General features: G+C 45.7%; 1 long non-coding RNA gene across 1 annotated transcript; it reads left to right on the top strand.

Moving 5' to 3' along the window:
* The first annotated feature begins 17,676 nt into the window (after positions 1-17,676).
* LOC144819465 (uncharacterized) lies at positions 17,677-25,630 on the top strand. Its single transcript, XR_013607386.1, has 2 exons — positions 17,677-20,889; positions 24,696-25,630. It is a non-coding gene; the product is annotated as an uncharacterized LOC144819465 (long non-coding RNA).
* The last annotated feature ends 1,008 nt before the right edge of the window (positions 25,631-26,638 follow it).

Raw genomic sequence — 26,638 nt, 5'->3', positions numbered from 1 at the left:
CAGTAGCAGCACTTCGTAGCGGTGTGTTAACGGAAGCCGCCGCACTCCTTCCCGACACCGCCACAGCTTGACTATCTAAGTAGAATCCATGTTGTATGCATTCTACGCGGGGGCCTACTTACTGTCCTAGAGCCTCAATGACATTGGCCCCGCCTCTAAGATACTGTGCTCCAGGACCTGAGGGTGCCTGTACCCAGCCAACACACCCTCGTAGGTGGCCGTACCTGTGAAAGTACCTCAGTCTAAGTGACCAAAGTTAACTATTGAATTACAAGTGATGTTTGGGCACATGGTTCCATTTCAATTGTGATCAACTCTCTCTGGTGAGCCTCTGAGGGATTTGCGTCACATTTCCCCAGCCTTGATTACTGCAACTAACCTTTTTGAAAGCATGTATTACCTTTAAGCACTATCTTGCAATTATACTTTAAAAAAGCATTTCATGAGATCCACTGATTGAATGTTAGCCGTTTTGGTCTTGCTTTGTTCAGAATATAAAAATCTATGGCCCACATGCATCAAAGCAAAAACCTGTCACAAATGGGCAGATTCTCAGAATCTGCCCCTTTGCGACCGGTATTTTTGCATTCGGGATGCACAATCCCAAATGCAAAAATCCCAATTTAAGTAATCTTTAAATTGTGATTACTTAAATTGCCATTGCATTTAAGGAATCGTAAATTGAGATTCCCTAAATGCAATGCATTACAGTAAAAAAAATAGCGATTTCGCTAATAGGGGGAGCAAATTACCATGAAGTTGAACTTCATGGTAATTAATTTGCAAAAACTTTGAAAAATGAACTAAAGTGCATTTTTCAAAGTTCCATTTTACACACACGTGCCCTTGGGACATGCGTGTGTGCAAGATGTACTCATATGCAGATTTCAGGGGTGAAACAGGATGTCCTTTTGAAACCCTAGTAAAAATTACAGGAGTGTGACCCATATACCTAATTAGGACTGGGTATGAAGGTTATAATCAAAAAACAATGTCCTAATAGGATGAACTGACAGTCAATTAAACATGCATGCGTATCGCATTGCTAGCAAAGAAAAAGGAGAACACTCTTTGATTTAAAGTAAGATATTCATTCATCTTAATTTATAGTATGAATTCATGGTCCATAGTATACAGTTATAAGCAGCACTGCATAAATTCAATTGGTGACAACCATATAAAACTTGGTGCTCTACAAAAGTGACTGTAGTGAGGGTGGCGACGCATGTGAAGGGGTGAACAGCATGGACGGCACACAGTGAGCAAGGTGCAAACAATCTACAGTGGGTGGCTCAATCATGTGACAAGGTGATATCACAGATTCAGAATTGCTTTTCATTATTTAGACCACATTAGAGAGGTACGCCTGTTAATGAGCTGTGAAGTCGACGGCGTTTCGATCCACGTGAGTTAAGATCGTCATCAGGACTGGGTTGTCTAACTTGGGGCGTGCTGCAAAGAAAAGGAATATATCAAGGAGGGAAGTCTGGCATGGGAAGTAAGGAGGGGGGAACAGGCGGAGGGTGTGTTTACCTGGAGGAACGCTAGATAGCGTGCGATCGGAGATGATCGTCAATAGGGGAATGAATCTGCACGGGGGCACTGTATTTAAAACAAAAACAGGAGTGGCCCATAAGTACTAGGGTACTCAACTAATTGCGAATACTAAGATATTACAAGGGTACCTGAGAGCAGAGGAACCCACCGGCAGGGGAAGTTAGGTGGCCGTGCGCTGTCTGCGATGGCCAACACGAGTCCTGTGGAGAAGGAGACATGGACGGAGCGATCAATTAAATTAATTGATCATACCGTGTGTGGTAACAAGGGCATTGGAGGCAGGATCGGAAGCGGATCAATTACCTTATAGATCAGCGTGCCGGCATAGGACAGCGTCCTATAGTCTGAACAATGCAGGCTTGAGAATGGCAGGTAAACTTGCTTCAACGTGAGGAAGCTGATTTTTTTAAACCCTGGCACCCTTGAAATTGCATTCTCAATTTGCGATTCTCTAATTGAGACTCGCAAATTGAGAGTGCCTTCCCATTCATTCCTATGGGCCTCCAGGGGAGGTATTCCTAATTGTGACTGGCAATTTGCGAGTAGCAATTAAGGAATGTTTAGAAATCACTGTTTTTTTTCAGCGTTTTCTACATGCATAGCCTTTTGCTATTCCTTATTAGCTAATCCTTTTTTTTCGCTAATAAGGAATCACAAATGGCATTGTTGACGCATGTGCCAGTATATTTCTAAAGCTGTGTGGAGTCTTTTGTTGTGTATTCATTGTGGTACTGTGTGTGTGTGTGTGTGTTGCACAAGGACTTTACACAATGCCTTTGTAGAAAAGCCTGACTGCTCTTTGCCAAGCTACAAGAGGGTGAGCACAGATTATTTTATTGTGTATCTAGCTTACCCTGACTAGAGTCTGGGGTTCCTGGTTGCATACCACAGCCAACCAGGAATCCCAGTTCTAAAACCTGTTTAGAACAATAAGGTATAATTTTACAAATAAAACAAGGCTAAAATCACAAAAAGCCATTCAGTGGAAGTCAAGATAATAATTTGTATGGATTAAATGCAAAAATAGCTCTTAAAAGCAGTAAGCGCTTAAGGAGTTAAGTGGTCATGCTGGATCGGGACAAAGTCAAGAGTTCAGACTGACCGCGATGAATCACGGACCAGATGCAGGACCCATGCCAGACGGCTGAGCATAAGTACCTTAATCCTGGTCACAAACAACAAGTGTAGGGTGCAGCCAAGTAATGCAGTCGAGGAGATGCATTGGTTTTCTCCATGCAATGATGGCAATGCACTGGTTCCGAGTGTGAAGCGCCGATCCCGAGATGCGTTGGTTCCAAAGCCGATGTGGCTGGCTTCTCCATGAAGACGAGGGGATGCATTGATCGTCTCTTGCTTTTGTGGTGACAGTGCAATGTTTCTGATGGTGACGCAGCAGTTCTGTTCCCGCAACAGGGGTAATGTGTTGACTCTTCTCGGAGTACAGGATGCATATGTTCCACTGGAGCAAACACCTGTGTTCCCTTCCAATGAACCAGGCACAGGAGCAGGGTCAAAGACTTTGATATCCCTGAGTCTTTGAAGAACAGCAGGTTAGGCAGCTAGCCTATGGAGTCACTCTGGGTCCAGTGATGGAGATCCAGTCAGGAAGAGAAGCGGGCAGGAGGAAAGCACAACTAGGCAGCAGTCTTCCAGAGTAGCAGCCCAGTAGAGTGGCAGTCCTTAGCACAGCAGCTCTTCTTCTTGGCTAGTTGGTGTACTACGTTGGTAGGGTCAGGGGTCAGACTCCTAAAACCAACAAAAAGAATTCAGAAAATTGTAGGCAAGCAGGCAAAACTTTTGGGGAAAAGACCACCCTTGGGCTGTAATGTCTAACAGTTTGCAAATGAAATTTTCAATGCTCTCTCATGTGCTATGGAATCCTCCCCCACCAATTTGGATCGAGGCACAAGAGTGTAATGAAATTGTATTTACGGAAAGTCACCTGACCAGTTACTCAAGGGAGAGTGCATTGCTACATTTCTTTTTTAAGTTAAAGAAAAGGTCTATTGAAAATATTAATATGATCACACAAAAAACAATAATTAGTACAAGCGACCATTTGTTAATGTATAAATATAAGAAGGTGTGATCAAGAGGAATGATGATATAGAATACTCATTAAAATAATAAAAAGATGTTATAGAATAGAATATAAATACAGTCAAAGGTTCACAAGAGACAAAAATAACAATATATGTCAAAAATACATAATCTTAAAAGCTATTATAAAAGCTATGCTACATTTCAAACCAAGCAATAAAGCAAAAGCAGTCTTATGCACAACTTCTCAATATTACAAAGTTTAGTGCCTTTTCATAGACTGTAAGTCAGCATTGTTACGGTAGTAAGTAATAATAGGGTTTGTAATGCTGTGAGACGAATGCCCTGCTGTTCATCGCTTAACTTACAATGATATCCATAGTACATTTTTCCATTAAATACACCAACCAATGGTTAATTCTGTATTTGCAAAAATGTAACACTGTAATGCCAACATACAAATGGCAAATGATTTTATTTTTGATCTTAGCCGTGCCTCCCAATGACCCCCTCATGCTGCTTGGATGTAGATGCAAATGCCATATTTTGTGTCTAATTAATGCCAGTGAGCAGTGCGCTTGGCCCCGTGACTCCGTCATGCTGCCATGTATTTAGAGGCAAATGCTTCATTTTATGTTTTTAATTAGCGTGAGTGAGGAGCACCCTGACGACTCCTCCCTGCTGCCGTGTAGATAGATGCAAATGCTCGATTTAACTGTTGATTACCTTGAGTCAGCTCTGCCGCCAATGGCTTTGTCACCGCATTCATTGGCTTGAGTGTTAGATTCTCCTGAATTAAGGGAGTGAAGACAGGCCTGCATTCATTTACATTCAAAGACAATATTATCCATACGGGGCTCACTCTGGCCCCGGCAGGAGTTCCGATTGGATCGTAAATGTGAGTTTACCACTAGATCAGAATTCCAAGGTGTGCGAAAATAACAACACACCTGTTTTTTCACAACATAAATTGTTGTGAGGGGAAAACCTGACAACTCTTTTACAGGAAAAACATAAACGTCAAAGTTCCACACATAAGAAGGGGAAACATTTGGTATTACTTTGTTATCCCAAATTTCAAAAGCTGGAACTCAAAATAATGCTGGAATACCGCAAACAGTAAATATTGCAAGGTATCAACCTTGCGGATGTATTGATGTCGCACCAAAATAACACCACGTGAAGGATAAAAATAGGTTATATGTGCAGCAACCGACTATTTCGTTTTCCTGCTGCAATTAAATTGCATCGATGTTGCATATTGTTGCATATGGCTTTTTGAAATATAGCAGCACCAGATTTGCAAAGTCATTTGTGCACCCATGAATAGTGCATGAAGGCAAATGGTAGCATGTACAGGGCACAAAGGTGTTGCTGACTGACAGAATAACGAATGGTGTAGCTCTTAGAAACGAGTGTTCCCACATTGGTAATTACTCCATTATGGGTTAACTATTAGTATGGAGTAACTGTAAGTGTGACTAAGTATGTTCACAGCAACAAGCTGTGGCGTCTCCTTGTTGATATTGAGAAACTGTTTCCAAATAATTCCCTAAACGGAAAATATGGCAGATTGATTTCTGTCAAAGGTAAGAGTAAAACCATTTCGTGGTAAGAAATGAGCTGAGGAAGCAACTTCACTTTTGCGTTACATGCATGAATGCATACATGTAAGCATAATAAATTTCCCCATACTGAAATGGGTATGCATTTGAATACTTCTGGAAATGTACAACTTTCTTGAATACCTTGAAAAATCACAACGTTCACAAATTGGATTTCAAAGTTCGAGTCAACCTGCAGAAGTAGATATTCGATTTTCTAGGCACATGTCCGCGAACCAGACCCGTAGTGAGAAATGAACCTGCTTTTCTCTCCTCCTGAGTATCCACATTCCGCCACAGCATTCAGGAACAATAAAAAAACATCCTAACAGGAATGCTGCGCAAGCTGCCACATTCGCTCACCACACACCACCGGGCCCAATGCTGGAGTCAACCTGCACTGCCCCACACCTCCAAATCCTCTTGCTCCTTCCTTGTCTGAAGTTCACCAAGGCCACATTGATGCTGATTAGAAAGCGTCGTGCAGGTGCCATCGCCTATGTTCACAAGTTGTCCTAGCTTTGTCCTAACTGAACCCATGATGACACTGGGCCCATCATTAATCTGGGTGGTAAACGGCTTGCAGGGTTCATTTAATGGGTCATGTCCCGTTTTTGCAAAAGGAAATACTGTTCAATACGTTAAGATGCCTCTTTTTGAAAGTTTTAATGTGAAGTAAAGAGTTTAAGGCGTTGACTTGTTTCTGTTGATGGGGAAATATATTTATGGGGCTATGATGCTTATTTGTGGAGGATTTATACACAGTTGTAACTGATGAGGAATACTAGCCATCCTTGAGCAGTAACATATATTTTAAAAGACTTTAAGAACAAATATGATTCTCATGAGCATAAAAGGTCTCCTATGACTCACCTCATAAACGATCCATACAGTAATATTTTCAGTAAAGTCTGGTGCACAAAGTTTCAATTAATTTAAAGTGTGTGTGCATTGCACCTTATGTAAAGCAAAAGCAATTTAGCAGTATTCATGAAGCAGGCGCACAGGGGAACGTAGCTTTGTCTGTTGAGTTCATTACCACAGTACAAGAATGAACAAGAATGAAATTAAAGTATGCATGAGCCAAATAAATGGATGGAATGCAGAAATAATGGCTCCTCGGATATTCATGACCCAGTTAACAGCTCTATGACACCGAGCAAGGGCTCGAGGCGAAGGAGACACTTTGCACCTGTATCGCCAACGGGCACAGGATGGCTCCAACAGGGCTCTGTGACACCAACCACAGGAGATGAATGATTTCTGGTGAGAGAGGACAGAGGGGGCTGACCCACTTACACACGCCTAACATTAGGCAGGGCAGGATTTTATATCACTATAAGACACTGCAGAATTGCCACCTGTATTTTATTGCAAAATAATGTCTTTGCTTCCCGTGACCCAGTTTTAATCTGGCTGATTGCGAGAATTTCCTACACGTTTTCACATCTTACACAAGAGCGCTGTTACTCTTCTATTACGAGAGGTAAGAAGCTGCAGACTGGATGCACAGCCACACTAACCGTACAGGTGCACTAGTATTTACAGGTTCTTTAATTCACAGTGTTACATACACACTCAAAGTGATGTTAAATGGGGATGCTACGCATGCAATATGTTAGAACTAGCCCACTTGGTGGAAAACAGCTTCATTTAGTGCAACATGTATACATTACAAAGGAGGTACACAGTACATATGAAATGTCTACAACAGTTTACAGGACAAAAGTATAAACATATCGTTGGCCCTCATTAATATTTCCAGGGAATTCCAAATCGGAGCACAGACAGGAATGTTTCCCTGACTATGATTCCTAGCTTTGTGCTGCTAATTACGACACCCATGTATTTTCCCACACTATGTTCACCACATAAAACGTGTCTTTGCCTCATTTTAAGGCATTATCCCGAAAATCCGATGTTTTCTGGCAATTACGGTGCACATGGCTGTTTTCTAACACAATACTCGTAAGGTAAAACTCATAGATATTTGTGCCATTAAAAACAGTATCACTACCGCACACTACACCACTGTCCCGAAATTCGAGATATAGATCTCAAAGTAATGCAACACAACCGGTATTGATCTGGGGCAGTATTACCACATCAACAATTCACAGGATTCAAACAAAGTGAGCCCCTACATTTTCAAACAGTAGTGCAATAGCATTTTCGAAAATAATGTAGATAGGGCACCTCTCAAAAGCAGTGGAATTGCTAGAATTTTAAATGCTGTCTTTACAGTTCCTCTGCCTTGTTAGGTATTCGTTTGAGTAATTATTTGATAGATAGTCATTATGCAAGAGAAATAAATAGAGCGAGAGAAAGAGAGAAGGAGAGAGAGGTAGAAGGAGAAAGACGCTGAAGGGACTGAGAAAGTGGCCTGCTCATACCATTATAGACTCTTTGGGGCAGATTTATGACGGACTTGCGCCACCGATGCGTCACGCATCATGACGCATCCTGGTGTTTTTCCATGCGCCAGATCAGCAAGGTGACGCATCTATGAAATTGCGTCTCGCAACGTGAGATGCGACGACATCTAACTGCGCAAGATTTGGCTGCGGCACGTAATATTTAATATATGCAAGGTAGGCGTTCCCACGTACAAAGACACGCATTTCCGTCGCATCCATATTTACGACATTCCGTCACGTTGACGCATCTACAAAATGCGTCACGTAAAAGAAAAAAACCTCTCGCAAGCCTACGCCACAGAAACCCACGCGCAGAAAATATCGCAAGTCTCATTGCGTGTAGCAGAGTAATTTTTCACAAGGTGAACAAAAATGGATCTTTTAATTTTGCAATTGGGAGTTGCAGAACCACCTGCACAGGTACTACCACAACCTCAGCCACAACCATTAGTCCCAAGGCAGCGCAGGAGAAAGGAGCGCGTTTACCGTGTGAGGACCACACTGACTGGATTGCGCAATGAGCAAATTATCAAATTTTACCGCCTCAAGAAAGGTTCCATTTTGACACTCCTGCGGCAGATAAAACCGCAGTTGCTGTCTGAAAATGAAAGGGGTAACAACATCCCACCCATGACCAAACTACTTGCAGTATTGCACATGTTAGCGTCTGGTTCTTTCCAAACCACTGCAGCTACATTGGCAGGGGTGTCACAAGCGTCTTTCTCTGCCTTCCTGCCATCAGTTTTGGATGCAATTCTTCAGATAACGCCACAGTACATCAATTTCCCAAGCACCCACCAGCAGCAGATGGACATCAAACAGGGCTTCTATGCCATTGCTGGATTCCCCCATGTGCTAGGAGCAATAGACTGCACCCATGTCCAGTTAGTACCACCTGCTGCAACTGAACACCTCTACAGAAATCGGAAGCATACCCACTCCATTAATGTGCAAGCTATTGTGGACCATCGTGGACTATATCTCAATATACTGGCAAAGTATCCAGGGAGTGTCCATGATGCATACATTTTCAGAAATTGCATCATTAATGACCGTTTTCAGAATGGACAATATGGCAATGGGCTCCTAGTAGGTAAGCCAAATGCGTTGAAGAAATATGTATACTATGCAAAAATACTTCGTACTTTGCCACACCACATGTCGGCATTTCACCATGATATAATAAGTGATTGTGGGTGGGGGGGGGAGGGTGGGGGGGTATTGCACAGGGATGTCCCATAAAAATAGCAGAGTCAATTCCACCGGATTGTATGTGCTCACTTTAGTGCGAATGTTGATGCAAATCCTGTGCCTGCTGTAAGCAGGTGTAATGACTGTAGTTGCATTGTAACAATCATGCCCCCCCGAGCATTATTATTATTATTATTATTTTGAGATTTGTAAAGCGCCTGGTGACCCGAAGGCATCCCCGCGCTATAATACTGTAAAATCCATGACAGGCTTATGTTAGGTTTATGTGTTGTGGTTGCAATTACATATCTGCAATGTACCACTGTCATGGCACAGATCACTCACACATCACTCAAGTCATGGCATCATGGTGTGCAGCATTTTAAATGGTGTGCATAAATGTTTATTGAAGGGTGGTGCTGAGTAACTGGTGCCTCTTTGTTGGTATGGAGGGATGTGCAAGTCAATGTCAAATAGTCCCATGACAACTAACACTAATTAAATTTAGAAATGTGCATTGATTAGTAAGAAATGCAATTATCATGATTAAATGGGTGACACATGTAATTTTGTTTGAAAGAAACATGAAGTTTCACTTCATGGCCCAGATTCACAATTAGTCGATCTACCCTGGTAATCTGCAGGGATCCAGAAGTAAATGTGCAAAGCATCTCCACCACCCATGATGCCCTGCCATTACAATGCCATGCACCATGGTGGCAATTCTGCGCAGATGTCTCATGCAACTGCCCTGTAACAGTGGGGCTTTGCTGGAGTTGCGATGCAAGTGTGACGTACCTCCAGCAATGGTCTAAGTTGACCTCATTTGCACAACACATACCACTTGTGTGATCAGTCACTATCTCCTTGTGCTATTCATGAGTCCATATCTTACAACTCAATTAACATTTCTCCTCAGTCCTGTGCAGTAGGGTATATACGTAATCCTTTCTCTACCTCCCTATGCAGTGACGCAGTCTCTGTAGTGGACCACTTGAACATATCAGACTGCCATACTTCGACATTCGGGGGTCTGTGCAACTTCCATCTCTTTTACAGTGCTTGAAGTGCCAATTGGAGGCCCAGGTCCACTAATTTCAGTACTGCCTTACACGTCTTGGATATTGTACTGTTACCTATCAGGCAGGGTAGTGCACCTTCATGGATCTGCTGAGGTCTAACAGTGTATATTGTGTTTGTGATTTCACACTCAGTAGTTGCGTACTCTTGGGTATGGCCATAGTATGTGAAGAATATTTGTGTCATCCTGATTACATCTAGGGTAATTCTGGGGAGTGGCAGGAAATATGCTGTGTAGCCTTTGGGGAGTGAGATTATCTCTATGCAAAAGCATGGCCTGTATAAATGGGAATTTGTCAATCCTCTATACCGTCCTAGGGTGGGCCAGAATGATTGGCCATTCGCCGTCTGTCATGGCCTATCCTGTGTCTGCTATCCAAGCTTCCCTGACTTTTGTGAGGGGCAAACATGCATGTTCCATAATGCCCACATATACCCACTTTACTAGGTGTCCACCCGTCAACATATAGTGGAGGATTTGCACCACTTCATGTTGGTTTAGCTTGGTGCGTTGTGGAGCCCAGGTGCGTCATACATTGTGGCTCACCGAGGCGTGTACAACGTACAGTGATTGCAGGGCCTCTGTGGATAGTAGGAAGGTAGCATGATCTAGTATGGTGTTCTTTACAAACAAATCTCCAACTCTGTCCATCCCAGTATCTGTCCAGGGTAGTAATCTGCGTTGTGTGTGGTTCCCTTGTGGAGTTGGTTGTCCAAGCAGGGGGATGTTGTCTGCGTAAGGAATGGTTCCTGCACTCTACTTTAATGCTGTCCCCCAACATCTCAGAGGCACATGCAGTAGGGGGTGGCACTCCCTGGGAATCTTGACTGTAGGTAGTGAAAGGGAGTGAAGTTACCCGCGTGCAAATTTTGCCACCGTCAAAGCTACTTTGGAGATTACTACCCGACACCCATTTCATCATCCATTGTAGGTGGCTAGTATTATAGTAGCATCATAGGTCTGGTACACCTTTGCTCCTTGTGTGGTGTTCAGCTGTAACTTCTTGACACTGATCTGCCGTCTCCCTGTCCCCAAAATGAGAATCATCACTAACATCTTTAGTGTGTCAAAAATTGGTTGTGGGAGTAGGACTGGCAACTTCACAAAGTACTTCAGTATTTTGGGGAGCAGGACCATGTTTGAGAAAGCCACCCGGCCCAGTACAGAAAGGGGCATGGATGTACAAAAGGTCACGCCACTTTGGAGGCCTTTGCATGCTTGCCGCACAATGCCCTCAATCTGGTCTTCCGGGCACTGGTATACGTCAATACCAACGTAGTGAAACATAGTTGCAGATACCTGGATCTTGTGTGTGCCTGAATGTATATGGGTAGGTCGCACACCGTCTTGGGAAAAGAAGCACAGTGATTTACCAGGGTTTACCAGCAAGGCTGAATTCCTCTTTCAAATGCATAAAGATCGTTGGTAGGTCTGTAGGGTCACCTTGCAGATTTTGGAAGGACCTCATTATATTCTCCACACATATGGAGATCTAAATATGGGTCTGTACAACTAGAATGGCCACCTCTGTTGCTCTACTCCAGAGTGCAATTGCCAGGGGTTCCAGTGTGGGCATGAACAGTAACGGTGACAGCGGGCACCCCTGTCGGGTGCCCCTGTGGTCGTAATAACTGTCTGAACTGTGCCTGCCTGTGCGTGCTGTTTCTGTTGTGCTTGTGTACAGTACACGGATCCATGTCATCATGCCATTTTTGGTATCCAAAGCGACTTAAGGATTCAAACATGAATTCCCATGTCAGGGACTCAAATGCTTGTCTGAGGTCCGGGGCCATGCAGCCAGTGTGGCCAAGTCCCTGTGGGGTGGTCGTCATGAGGATGTGGAGTTCAATCATATATTTGGAAGTACTCCTCTCCGGGATAAAGCCACATTGATCTCTTTGGATCATGCCAGGGAGATGGACTTCTGTGAGACGGAGACCCGGAGTGTTGGCTGAGTACAGGGGGGAGAGGCCTCCGGTGAGGGCCGTCTCGGGTGATCGTACACACAAGTAACTTCCCCTCCACAGATGGACACCACACAAGGATGCTTTTAACACACTTAATATACGAATCTTGAGGCAAGGTGATAACGATACAGGGGTACCAGGATACGAGGATCATGGCAATTCTAGTCTCTGCAGGGAAAAGGGGTAGCGGGACAGTCTTAGTACTGGGCCGCTACTGGAACAGCAAGAGATGGAGCTCACAATCCTCGAGCTTGAGGGTTCGCAAAGATGGGCTGCGGCAGCGCCAGCAGGCTTCGATGGTGGTTCACGATGGATAGGGCCGCGGCAGCGCTAGCAGGCTTTGAAGGTAGTTCACAAAGAAGGGGCCGCGGCAGCGCCAGCAGGCCTTCAAGGATGAGTTTGTCTCGGTGTCTCTCGACTCCAGGATACAACTGCCTTCCTGCTCTGGAGCTGCCCCAGTTATAGGTCTGGCCTCCTTTGACGTCTGGACCCTTGCACTTGGAGGTCGGGAGGTCGGGAGGTCCGGGATGAGGGAGTCCAGACACCCAGCAGGGGGTTTGAGCCAGCGCCCGCGGAGGCGGGGGGCGATCGACACCTGGCGGAGGGGAGCCGTTGACACTCCTCCCATTGACCTGCCAAGTGGTCTCTTGACCTCCTGGGTGGATGGTGGTGCCTCGATGTCGGGGCCTGGCCAGGCCCAGAGTTGGGGTTGATCTGAGGCCACACGGCCTTGTCGGGCAGTGTCTCAAAATGGCGGCTGGCCCGGGGCAGTGGTACTGACGTGGTCCCGGGCCAGCAGAAATCGGGGTGTTCAGGAGTTGGGGTCCCGTTGTGGATGGCCCGGGGGTTGTCCCGGTGGGTTGCCGGGATGATTCCTCTCTTGGATACAGGGGAGCAAGGGTCCGGGCCCCGCCATGCGGGGAGGGAGCGGGCCGTCCACGAGGCCTGTCCAACAGGTGCTATTTCTAAGGTGATAGCTTTGCTAAGGATTTCATACTCCCAGGAGAGCATGGACAGGGGTCTACAAATTCACACGTCAAGGGTGTCTCTGCCGGGCTGTGTGATGGAGATGATTAAGGCCTGCATAGTCGTGACTGGTAGATGGGCAACTTCATAAACATATTCTGATAATGTTTATCAATACAGGTGCCAAGGTGTCGGAGTAAGTGTGGTAAAACTCTCCAGACATGCCATCCATACCCGGAGACTTATGCCGCTTTAGTGTGTGAATGTTAATTTAAAAATCCAGTTGTGTAATGGGTGTTGCTAGGGACGACTGGATTTCCTGGGTCACGGTTGGAATAATCAATTCATCTAGCAAGTCTATCGGCAGAAGGCTAATGGTGTTTTGATTGTGCACCACGTGCCCCTGACCTGTTCTCTGCGTGGTCCGCTCCTTCCTTGAATGTGCTGCCCGATGAGTTCTGATTATTGTTTAGGTCGACCTGGATGTCCATCACTTCCAGCCACTCCTCCAAGTCCGTGGGGCTGTCAAAGAAGTGAGTTTTGATGTCTTTGATCACTTTGAGGTGTGCAAAATCAGCAGGGTGTAGCGGAGTTTGGCACTATGGAGTCCCTTGAATATTGAGTAGTAGAAGGACCAGTGCTTCTGTGATTAAAGTGGTGTGTGTAAATGATAGTAAGTATCAGTGATGAAAAAATTCTACCGGGGCTCTCTGTCAGTACATAGTGATATGGTGCAGTGCGCTGCTCTGACAGACTCTCCAAAATAAACAAGTAGTGTCAGGGGCATCTAAAGTTGATCAGCAACATCTAACACAACATGCAATTGACCACAAATGAATTCACCATGACAAAGTTCACAAAGTATTTGTACAAAATATGCTATGTATGCAGAAGTAACACTAAAGTGAGATATGTAGATTTACTTACAGGTGATCAAGGTTATGGTCTACAGACGTGGATGATGACTCCATTTGCCAACCCACAAACGGAACCTCAAAGGGCATACAACCATGCCCATTGTAGGACGCGGAACATTGTTGAGCGGAGTTTTGGCTTGCTGAAATCCCGGTTCCGTTGCCTTGATGTGTCTGGAGGAAGGTTACTATATTCCCCCGAAACAGTGTGCAAAATGGTACTTGTTTGTGCAATACTGCACAACATATGTGTGAAAACAAATGTCCCTTGGGATGAAGAGGACCAACACCATGATGAAATGGACAATGGTGATGGAGGTGAAGCAGGAGGCCGAAACATCTGCAACACTGCAGCAGGGATTAGACGCCGCGCACACATTGTGTCTCAATTTTTTTCTTGATTAATCATGCTTAACTTTGTAAATATGTAAAATAAATGTCTACATGAAAATTAATGTAGGAACATCTTCCTATTTTTATTCCTTGAACTGTACAGCCCAAATGATTAGCAAGTATGTGTCTGGAAGTTTGTGTTACCATCACCTGCTGGGGTGTAAGGGAGTATTCCACAAGGAATGGCATGGTTCAATTAGACAATAAAGGAAATGCTGCTTGGGGAACAATGTTTTAAGTAATTTTTGTTTTTCTAAAACACTTTATTAACATAGACCAAGTCTTACACAGCTTCTCGCCTACAACCCCCCAGGCCCGCCAATGCGACAATGCACAGCCACCAGGAGTAACGCAGCAGTCGTACATATCAAGATTGTCTGTTACACACCTTGATCTACCCTATCGCGACATTGGCCACATCCTGCCAATGTCCCCAGGTCCAGGCCTATAACCATTGATGGTCATTCACATAGTCTCCTGCAGCAGGTCCCCTCATATATCAGGACCAAATGTGTAGCACATTGCCACCCGGGCGTACCCCCACACTCCGTATACCCCCGCAATAACACTAATCTGTACAAACTGCCACAGTCTCGTAAGGCAAGGAACTTCTCAACTCCCTTCCAGGGAATACGCAGCATACCACTGTCCCGGGATATCCATGCCACAAAAATGCAAGCCAGTCCATCAAAGACAGTGATCAGTCCTGATCATCTAGTTGTCCGCCGGATCCTTCTCCCTCGGGGTTCCGCACTGTGTTTGTCTTCTGTTCCTGTGCACACCTTTTCATCGCCTGTTGTAGTGCCTTTGGATCCGTGAAGATATTGGAGTGTCCTTCCCTGTTGACGCGCAGTTTGGCCGGGTACAGTAAGGCATAGTCCAGGCCCATTTCTCTTAAGCGCTTCTTGTGCGGGATAACTTGTTTCCGCTCCTCCTGCACCTTCGCCTAGAAATCCGGGTATAGCGAGATGGCGGACCCTTCGTATTGCAGCTGCTGTTTGGATCTCGCCAGGCGGAGCGCAGTGTCTCTATCCCTGTAATTGAGCTGTTTTGATATTATTGGGCGCGGCGGCACACCCGGCTGCGGTTTTGGAGCTAACGACCTGTGCGCCCTCTCAACTGTGAACATGTCCAAATTGACTTGTTCCCCCAGTAGTTTCGTGAGTAGCTGCTCCACAAATCGTTCCATAGGACCAGTGGTTGTGCTCTCCGGAATGCCCGTGATGCGTAGATTGCAGCGTTCAGAGCGTGCCTCCTAATCCTCAGTCTTATCGCTCAGGACTTGCATCATCCTCTCCAACTTCTTCTGTGCCGTGTCCAGGTCAGTTTGCGCCTCCTCCACCTCAGTCATCCTTCTTTCCGCCATGTTGTGTCTCTCCACCTGCTTATGTAGCCGTTTCGCCATCCGATCCATCCTATATGACATGGCGTCTATCTTGGACCCCAGGGCAGAGATTCTGGTCTGTATCCCCTGTTCCATAGAGAGCAGCATGTTTTAAATGTCCGAGTCAGCACTCCGGGCCTCCTCCGTCCCAGTTGTTGGACTGTCGTCCGTGGCCGGGCTATGCTGGAGCAGCCTCTTCTGAGAGAAGGGGAGCTTGCTCTGGGTTCAATCCCCCTTGCCCATTGTCTCTCTGAGCAATCACCGGCTGTGTCCTAGTAGGTGCGGGGTCCCCGGGGATGTCTATGCTGCTAGTAGATACGGGGTTGCAACTCACAGGTACTCCACCATACCCCCAATCTGCTTGATGGTTGAAAGCAACGGGAAAAGACAACCCCCCCCAACACCCACTCCTCAGTGGCGTGTGGCCTGAGGGGAACCATCGGCCAAAGACCTCAGGGTGCGTGCCTCTGACCCCAGTCGCAGTTGGCCCAGGTGCCAAACATAAGTTCAGTCAAGAAGCAGAATGAGGAGGAAACGGAGGTACCCGGGGGCCTCTCAACCGACCAGTGGCTTCACTGTACTCCAACCAGGTGCGCACCTCACCTCCTGTAAACGCTGACTCAAGCAACACCGCTATGGCCTGCCACAGCGCCTCAGCCAGCGCATTCCGTAGGGAAATGGCGCCAAGCCTTCCAGGGGGGCTGATCAGCTCGCCTCTCAATCTCTCTAGTGGTGGTGCAGTCCCCAGTGCGGCCCCCAGTGGCTTCTGCCCCACAGCAGGCTGCTCAGCGCCCTCTAACCCTGGGCCTCCGTACCTCCGCCACCTCGGCGGGGGGGGGGCAGCAGGCCATCATCTCTCCCCCGGTGTTTGGCCGGTTCGGGGACTGCCCGCTCAGGTTTGGCTCCCGCTGGCTGCAGCTCCGGGGTCGCAACAGGAGGCAGTAGGCAAATTTAACTTTGGGAAGTGCGTGCAACGGAATACTGTTAAACCTCCAGACCACCATGTACGGATCTTGTAAGCTGCTGTTGAACGGACACGCTTACTTGCGCCTGTGCAGCCTGCTACATGACCAAAAGCTGCAGCCGTGAGTGGTGGACTAAGCCAGAGATGATGAGGCCAGCCGATTGCAGGCACTTTAGATGCAGCCACACATTGCGGCTCTGATTGGCGGCTGGGCGGCCGGGAGGAAGCTGGGGTGGTGAGAGAGGTGGGGGAGCGCTGACAGCCAGAGCCAACTTTTGTTATTGTAGCCATTTTGTTAGTTGTGCCTCCTCGTGGACAGCCTCCCCGCCCCGCTAAGGCCTCCCAGCTGCCCCTCCCTTGCACCTTCCCCCTCCACCATCCATATATGACAGATGCCTCCCTGTGCAGCGGACGCGCCCCATGCGCGCGGAAGGTGTGCAAAAGTTAAGGCCATCTACGCCCGTCCACGCCTGGACCGCGCCCAGCCCCACACCCCCAGGCCCCTGCAAAACTCTCCACCCCAGCATTAAGTATGACGCCGCCACCCTCCTAGCCCTTAACCCTGGATGCACAGCAAGGTAGCATAAAACGCCTATATACACTGCCTGCACTGTCCAACCTCATTCTGCATAAAAGTGACCACTCCATTAAATTGTGACATCTACACACACAAACACTGATGTATAATCCACATTGTGTAAAGAGTCCCTCTAACTTTGCAAGTCTCTAAAATTCACTATTCACTCAATTTGAAGAAGAGTCACTCAAAATCAAGATGAGTGTCGCATCGTTACCTAAATTGTCTCAATTACACCAATGTGTAGCATCAACACAAATGACAATAATAGCAAGCTACAGTAAAAGTGTAGCATCTACCATTAAAGTATAGCAAATCACCAAAAACGTGTCGCATCTTGAGAAAATGCATCGCACTATGACAAATGTGCCGCTTTCCAGATTGTAAATGCATGTTAACGTGCGATGCAACACGCAAAATATGAAAACGTCACGCATCTGCTGGAATACTTTACCTAGCTATAGAAATAATATCGCATCGTGAAATGCGCGTTGCAAATCATGAAAACGTGACCCAACGCCGGCAGGATGTGATGTCATCATTCTAGAATCATCCAAACCAGGAAGTGGAGTTTGCTTTCACTTTCTGTTTGTCTCTTTGGGTGTGTGCTTGGTGTTGGAGGTGTTTGGAGAGATTGAGACAGAGAGTTGTGTTTCCCTGTATCTTGTTGTGAGTTCTTTGTGTGTTTGTTAAATTTTAGGTCTGTCTATTGTTAGTCTTGTATATCTTTTTGTATTTTGTGTCAAGGGGTGTGTGTCATTAGGGGTATTTAGTATTTTAATAGGGGTGGGGTTTTGAGTTTTTAGAACTCACTTTTAGGTTAAGTTTCCTTTTGTCTCTGACAATATTTTTAATTTTGAAGATTTGTCAGAGCACACTATGTCTGGCAGGTCCAAGAACCTCACAGACAGTGAGTTTGGGGGGCTGTTGTGGTTGGTGCAACATTATCTGCCGAGAATGGTGTCCATGGGTGGCCGTGTGAGCCAAGGCTACCCCACGGAGGAGCGGAGAGGCAGATGGGAGCTTGTACAGGAACACCTGGAGCAATTGTTCGCCATCCAGCGTACTGTACATCAGATCAAGCACCGGTGGCAGGACACTGTTAGCCGTGAGGGTGATGTCCTGGACCATCTGGGAGTGGAAGTAGGAGGCCCAACCGGTGAGTACATTTATTTTTTTACTCATGTTGTCATTCTCACTAATGTACAGATCCATAAAAGGTTTCAATGATAAGCAAAGTATGCCTCAAATTTACAACAAGGTAAGGCAAATGTTATTCCTGCGCCGTGCTGCGTTAATTCAGAAACCACAGAGATGCAACATATTGAGAATCATATGTTGTGTGTCTGTGCATCCCCCTGCGCTGCACTGGCGCAGGCACCCTTGCACTATGATGCAAGGATGCCTGCGCCATGGGGAGAAAATGGTAAGTACAGTGAGGGCCAAGATGCAGTACAACAAAAATCTTTTCACTTTTTCCACTTTCAATGAGTGCTTTGCAATGCAGCAGGCATTGAAAGTGGAGCACACATGGAGAAATGGAAGCATTTCTCAATGTGCCTTGCTACCCCACCTCTAGTGTGGCGTAGCATTCCTACGCCACTCCACCTTAAACATTTTGTTAAAAATTGTAAATGTGTCTCCCTCCAAAGGTGTTGCCTGTGAACATCCACAGCAACATCCATGCAACACCCCTTCCACGCACAGTGCTGCGTGTGAAGGGTATGTATTTTTAATGAGAGGTGAAGTCACGCAGGGTGGGTGTCCCTCTCCTCATAAATATGTATCACCACTCTGCACCACCACTACGTTGAAAAGTCTGACATACTTGTGGTGCAGTGGGCTAGTAAAAGACAACCAATGCCAGTAGATGTTGATAACTGTGATGTGGTGCATATTTGCAAATATGCAGGGAAGCATCATCACACATCCAACACTCATGTCCCTCCCTGGTCCACTGCATTTGTCTTTCACTTTGTAAGCTGCATCTCGGCGCAACATTTTTTAACAATGTGTGTGAAATACTGTGATGACATGGTGGAGCAATGGTGGAGTTGGGTTCAAAATGATACTTGGATGACGTAATGCTGAAGTCAAACCCTCAGGGCTCCTGGCATTTCACACAGGATTGTGACGTATCACAGACATTAAGGGGCGCACTTACTTATTTAGGTGAATCCCTGCATATCAGCAGGGATGTAACGCAGGCCTCTTCCATGCACACCTTGCAACACTGTTGACTTACATTGAAAAGGGTAAAAAGTTATGCACCACAGGCAATAGGCCTTCATTATTGCTTCCCCACGTATGTAGGGCGGCTGATCACCCAGCATTGGTGCCTATGATTTTCAATGCAGCACACCATGGATGAACAAATGAACTGATGTTTATTTATATTCATTAAATGATCTGATAGTATTATATGTATTGCCTTTCACTAATTTAACTACAGTATAATGTAATAAAATATACATCACAAACAGGAATGCATGTACTTTTAAACAGTCAATTAGGCAATATGTATTCTGGTCATCCTGGACTGCATTGTATTGTGGAAACATTCACCCAGGTAGCAGATGTGGCCAAGAGTATAGGTAGTGCCTGTGGACAAGATGTAGTCCAGCGTGTGGATGGGGGTGTAGATGGGTGTTGTGAGGAGTTGTCTGAGGCCAAGTTTCGGTAGGTTGTGTATCAGGGTGGCAGGGTAGGCGTCATAATTCTTGTAAAGGTGGAAGTTGAAGTCCACAAGGATGATGTATTCCATGAAGGCAAGTGCATGGATGCTTGCAAGGTTGGCAATGGAGTTCATACATTAAGCCAGGGAACCAGGGGGTGGGTCAATTAGTGTCCCTCAGAGGGTGAGGTTGTTTTTGTTGTGGATCTGCAAGTGCATTTGTTTGCCAGTGTGGAGGGTGATGTCTATATGGCTAACAAACGTGATGGCATTATTGTTTACAATACCTATTCAACTTCGTTTTCCATTGGGACAATCCATGCAGGTGATCTTCTATACATCCGGGATGGCTATAGGAATGTTGTTGGGCAAGGAGTTGTTCCAACAGGTGTCACTCTTGAAGGCCACATCTGGGGCAGAGGTGTCTTGCAGATCCAAGTGCAGACCAGCGTGTAATGTAGCAGAGCAGGTGTAGTGGAGTATGCTGTGGAGGTGTGTGTGTTCAGTATTTTGACATTTGGTGGTCCGCTCACAGGTGAACCTGCATGTGTGGTTCAAGCAAGGTATGTGGGACCGTTTCAGGGTGTCCTTCAAAGTGTAGTGGTTTTGGCATGCCATGAGTATGTGGAGGCTGCTTGTGTCACTGAGGAGTGTGCTGTTGTGGAATTTGCGTGGTCCATGGAATCTGATGCTGGCCAGCCTCCAGACATGTGCATATGGGCTTGCCTTATGCGCGCCTTCCGCCACCCACCTAATGGCATTACAATGTTAGCTGGGAAGGCAAAGCTGCTGGGAGGCGGGATGCTGGGGATGGGGAATGGGATCAAGTGGGCTGGACCACAGGGGTATTTGCATCAGAACGTGAGCTGTTTACACGGGGGGGTGAGTTGTCAAACATGATCAAACAATGTACACTCATGTGGAGGTCAACATGCATTACCAGAGTCCATGTACATTTCCTACATACATTTTGTAGGACACATGAAAGGGTAGTAAAAGACTATAAATGACATGCATATGTTACCGTACAATCTGCCCGCTACAATATTTTGAATTTATAATGCCATGCATTAATGTACATATTTGCACATTGTTTGTAGGTGGTCCGCCGCCATACACGCAGGGGGAGATCGACAGCTTCGAGGACCCCAATGCAACCAGTGAGTAAATGTTTTAATTCCTACAGATTGAAGTAATGTGTGTGGGAGCAAGATGCACTGTGTATGTGCCCAACTATGGCATGCTCAATGCATCCACTTGTATCAAATCTTTGCTGACACCCTCAAAGTGAATGTAACATTTTGTGAGTGTTTGTGACAGAAGTTGAATCATGCATGGACAAAATGAAAGGCACATATGTGTCAGACAGCCCATTACCCTAGGAACAAAGTAACAGTCAATGCCTGTTTCTTTTTGACACTGAGGGAGCAGAATGCAACATGAAAAAGCAAATTCTTTACACGTACATCTGTGCAGTAAGGCATGCTGAACACAGTGCTCACTACGTGTGTTTAGTGAATGTGTTGTGTGAATGATTATTACAGGCTGTGGTACCAGGGTTGCAGTGTGTGTAAGCTCTAAATCAGGTGTACTGTGGAAGCAAATGGCTTTCTACGTTTGTTCACAATCACTGTTTTACAAGACACGTACACCTACAAATCAGTAAGGGTGAGATTTATGTTCGCTGTTGCATCCCCAGGGATGCGCCACTTAATGTGCGCCATAGTGCGCCACAGGTCCCCACCCATGGTTAGGCGCTTTAACATAGCGTTGCACCATGGGCCGCAAACGCCACAGATGTGTGACACATCTGTGCTGAAAATGTGGCGCATTGCTGGAGTTGCGTCGCAAGCGCAATGCAGCTCCAGCAAGGCTTGGGGGTGGCCCATCTACACAATGCTGCATCGAGACCAACGCCAGCTTCAAGCTGCCGCAGGATTTTGAGGCAGCATTGGCCAGAAAGAGACTGAGTGAAATCTCATATATTTCAATCAGCCACTTTCAAGAGGCTTTCCTACGCAGGAAGGCCCCCCCCCCTGCACAGGAACGCCTCCTTATGGCGCAGGGCTTTACAAAGTGACGCATGTCCTAGATGTGTCACATTGTGAATAGGGCCCATTGTTTGTGCCGCTGTTGTGTTGAATAAAATGACGCAACCACGGCGCAACCGCATCATAAATCAGGCCCTCAGTGATATTAGCAAAACTTAAGATGCCCACAGTGCATGTAGTGCCTTTTCAATGTGTAATACTTTGTGCATGCTGCATCAAAATCGCACCGTCACTCCTCGCACATGTAAGCACAGCATCCCTCCGTGTAATGACACTGGTCCACACCAGGATCTGCTGAAGCAAACGTATTTATCATTTGGCCCACACCAACCCCTAGTCCAGGATTTTGCCTGTCCATTTTGTTGTGCGAGTGTGGGTTCTGAAATGTTACAGACATGTTGCTGTATCCAGATTAATTTTGTGTTACAATATATACTTTTACATTGTGTAAATGTCCTCACAGTAAGTGAACAAAATAAATTCTATCCCACAACATGTGCATAGGGCACACATTATGCAATCAGAAATATTAGCCTATATGAAGAGGTTACTGCCTTGATCGTACACACACCAATCCTTACATATTGCCATGCAGCATTCACTGGTGGTTGAAACAGGCCCATCCCACCATCACTCTGAATGGCAGTAACCAAGGGCGTATGGATTAAGTAATGAGCCCGTGACAGCCCAAAGGTATCCTGCACGTTGTCCATTTACAGGACAACTCCCTTGCTATTCCGGTCTACCACTCCCTACAGGCCAATCTCCATCCATGTAGCAAGGCCCAACCAATCGCCCACATGTGAAAGTGGTGTACACATGGGCAATGGTACCTCTGGGGCATGAGGGCATTGCACTCCCATCGTGCCATGGTACCTTTTACTACAAAGTGTCGGAGTCATTTTTTACTCAGTCAATAAATCCATCCTTATCTTGTGTGATAAATATCACTAAGGATGAGACGTGCCGTCCCACCTCTGGTTCCATTTTATATTCAGCTTGCATTAAGTCCTGCGCCACTGCGTGGGTGAGCCCCTTCAATGGAATTGACAATAAGTACAAACAAAATATGTGGGACAGCAATTACCCCCTCTGCCCTGTGCTGCATCTGGGTCTCCAACGCCACCCTTCTACGTCCAGTTTCCGTAATAACAGTCAACATATCACAGAATTCTATGCACACCAGCAATGTATGGTACTAGGACAACAGACAGGAAAGTGCCACCATCATCACCAATGCCGCTCGTCCCACCTACAACCGTACCAACGTAGACCAGAATGCATGCTACTCCGATGCACTCTCATGACTCATACCATATTGACATCACTTTGTTATTCCTGGGTATGGTAAACATGTGTCCCCCAGTAATAGAGATGTCTCAAACCTGTTTTTGAAAGCATGCACCCCCTCCAATGCCTCCCCATCGTCCACGTGAAAGAACAAAAGGTCATCCGCATTCTTAGAGACAAAGTACGTGTGATCCGAGAGCCTCAGGCCACAAACGACCCTACACAATTGAGAACAAGTTGCTCATGTTTGGATAGCCAGAGCAAATTACTGAGGGGAGAGCAGGCAACCCTCTTGGCCTACTGGGTATTAGGAGGACATGAATAATCACACCTTTACTGTGGGGATGCCTGACAAATACAATTTTACTATCCAGTGGACAATTTCCACTCCCAGCCCAAAAACCCTCCTAACAGCAAACATGTAGCGCCACTCTGAGCAATGTAATGATTTAGCTATATCCAATTAAGGTCCTCTGCACAATAGTCCACCGCATGGTCTGTGTTCAACATTTATATCAACTTCCATAGACTAACGGCCATATTGCTGGTAGGGATGAAACCAGCCTGATCAGGGTGTACCAAGTGTAACAGGTGTGTGAATACTTGTGCATACAGGATGAGATTTGTCATCACATCATCCATGGTCAGCATGGTTAGGGGACAGTACCCACAAAACTCACTTTGGACTTCACACTGTATGAGGAAAGGGATAGTAATAGCTAACCTAGTCGTAGACAGCAGCATCCCCAGTTGGCCAGCCCCCATAAACATCAATGGCATCTGAGGTGCAAGAATGTTGACATTACCCTAGTCAAGGTTGATGGTGAGACCATCAGCCCACAGGGGTTTTGTTCAGGGCCACTTCTTTTACACCGCACCGGACTTCCACATCCATTATATCCCTACCAAGAGAGTGCACCTGCTCCTCGTACACGGTGTTCAAAGAAAGCCTGTGCCTTTGCTTCCCAAACCTGTAACTGGCCACTATGTGTATCAGCGGCCACTATATGAATCCAAATGAGATGAGTGTGTACACATACCTATCTGCTTTGCCTTTCATTGGATTACAATTATATCCAACATGGGGATTTTACCCTTAACTACGGGCACCTCCTGTGTATCGTGCTTTATATTGTCACACATATACCTTTGACTTAAGACAGCGTGCTCTTCCATTACAATGTATCCATGCCTCACCCAATGTGATCTCTCCCATCCTCTCAACTTGCATTCCTTCTACTCAAGGATGCATGCGGCTATGATACCCTCACAAGTATCTTTTGCAATATGAACAGGTAAGACAAGATGGTTCTACATAAACCAGCGTGGGATACCAAGGCCACGCTTGAGCAGACAAGCACATCTGTTATACTTGACAGTATGTATGTGGCCAGATGCTGGTGTGTCATTTCATGGCAGTCATTAGACTTGGCCACCACCTAGTGGCCCGTGGTCATGTGACTTTGGATGTATATGCTAGATGGCAATTTTGCAGTGTGTCATCACAAGAGTGGTGGTCTTATTTTCATGACACTTTCCATTCACTCTTTTGATTGTACAACTTAGGTCATGCTGATGTCCATCATGTACTGCTTGGCTTACACATGTTCCCTTTTTCCATACAGATAACATGAATGCAGCGGAGGAGCGGGCTTTCCGCATCCGGAAAGCTCGGTATGGACATATACTTGCCATTGCTAAGGCATTTCGTTGGTCGGGGCGCCAATACCAGAAGAGGAAGTTGGCGAAAACATGGGTCATTAAGTCATCGAAAGGCAAAAGTGGAGATAAAATAAAAGCACATGTTCCGTCAACACATGCAGGTGGTGCTGCTGCCGCCCCACAAGCAGCATCATCCACTGGAGGCACGGCAGCAACTGTTGATGCTACAATGTTGGCTGCCATTGACAGGAAAGTGGATAATTTGGAGGCGAAAATGTTGGCATTAGACACCAAACTCAACAGGGTGCAACTGACATTGGACCACATCATTTCTATGATTTGATGCATATCTGGCAATGTGTGGACAATTTCTTTTAGTTCATAGTGAAATGTTGAAGGTTATTTGTTTTTAATATTTTATATAGGTTTAGATAGATAGTTTAGGTAGTTAGTTAGTTTTCATTTTTCTATTTCTTAATTTAAATTACGTAGTTGCTGGGTTTTACATTTTCTATTTGGGTGGGTGGGTTTTCTTAGATGTGTTATATGTGTTTAAATTTAAAAAAAAAAAAAAATGAAAAAAAATATATATTTGTGGTTTTATTAGATTTGTGTGTAGTTTATGTTTAGGATAAGTATGTGTATGTCTCTTGTGCATTTATGTGTTAAGGGGGGTGGGGGCTGATGTTTACTTGTCCTGCGTCAAGCTAGGTAATTTTAGGCTAAGTAAGTTAGGGCATAGTTATGTAAGTTAGATAGGTTAAGATAAGTTAGGTTAGGTTAAGTTTAGATAGTTTAGATAGGGTTAGGTATTTTAGGATTAAATGTGATTTTTAAGTAATGTAGATATTTTTACTGTTGTGTTTGAGAAGTAAATTTTATTTGATTTTTCTACTTACATACTTTGTGATCTCTTGTTTTAAGTACTGCATTTACTGTGTTAGAAGTGTGAGTAAGTTGACACATTGAATGGATAAAGTTTCATGTTTGCGTGCATGTCATTATTATGTTCTTGCTATGTTGAAGCTGCATCTGTGAGTACATGTGCTGGCAATACCTGTGATGTCAAATCTTGTTGAATATGTCATGCACCTATTTGCATGCATTCCAACTTCAAGCAGATGGCCTCTAACAATGTTCTTGAGGTCTCTCCCCGCATTTTAAACACAGACTCTACCGCCTGGCCAGTGTTGACCATGTCCCCCACAATACATACGGTGCCTCAGGGCACAATTGCCAGGAATGTTGTCACCGCTTTCACTCACCAGGGCAAGAAGTTCATTGAGCCAAGGTATATGGGGACATCACTTAGGTCTGCTCTTGTAATTTGAAGGGAGATTGTGAGGTCATGTCTGCCACCTCCTAAACACCGCTCAGCCAAAGTGATAGAGGAATGTCCAACACTTACCCTGTAGTTATTCACTATTGTGCAGTGGGGTGGAGCTCGGGTAGATTGTAGCTAACGCACCCATTCCAAGGCATACTCGGCATCCATCATATGCATCTACGGATCCTCAGCATACAGTGATATTATATGCATGGTGACAACAGTTAAATGTCAATAGGAAACAACAGCGTGGACAAGGAACAACCCTGACTAGTACCCTGCCCCACTGGATATCACAAGGAGACCCCCGCCCAACCACCACCCTTGTGCTTGCCAATGAATACAACCTGTCTTTGCATCTCAGATGACACTCCCCACATTCTAAGGCCCTCATTATTCAGAATAGATGAGACCACTGAAGGCTTTTGATACACCCACTAAGTGGATCACTGGCATCCTCTCCTCATCATAGGTCTCTCCCACAATTCATAACAATTGCCATACATTGCGTGCAGTGTAACGGGTGTAAATAAATCATGCCCGATCTTGATGAATGTAAGGCACAATATGCAAGAGGAG

This window comes from Lissotriton helveticus, chromosome 2_1, assembly GCF_964261635.1.
Source record: "Lissotriton helveticus chromosome 2_1, aLisHel1.1, whole genome shotgun sequence".
Lineage (NCBI taxonomy): Eukaryota > Metazoa > Chordata > Amphibia > Caudata > Salamandridae > Lissotriton > Lissotriton helveticus.
The sequence above is the reverse complement of the archived record's forward strand: the minus strand, read 5'-3'. Positions and strand labels throughout refer to the sequence as shown.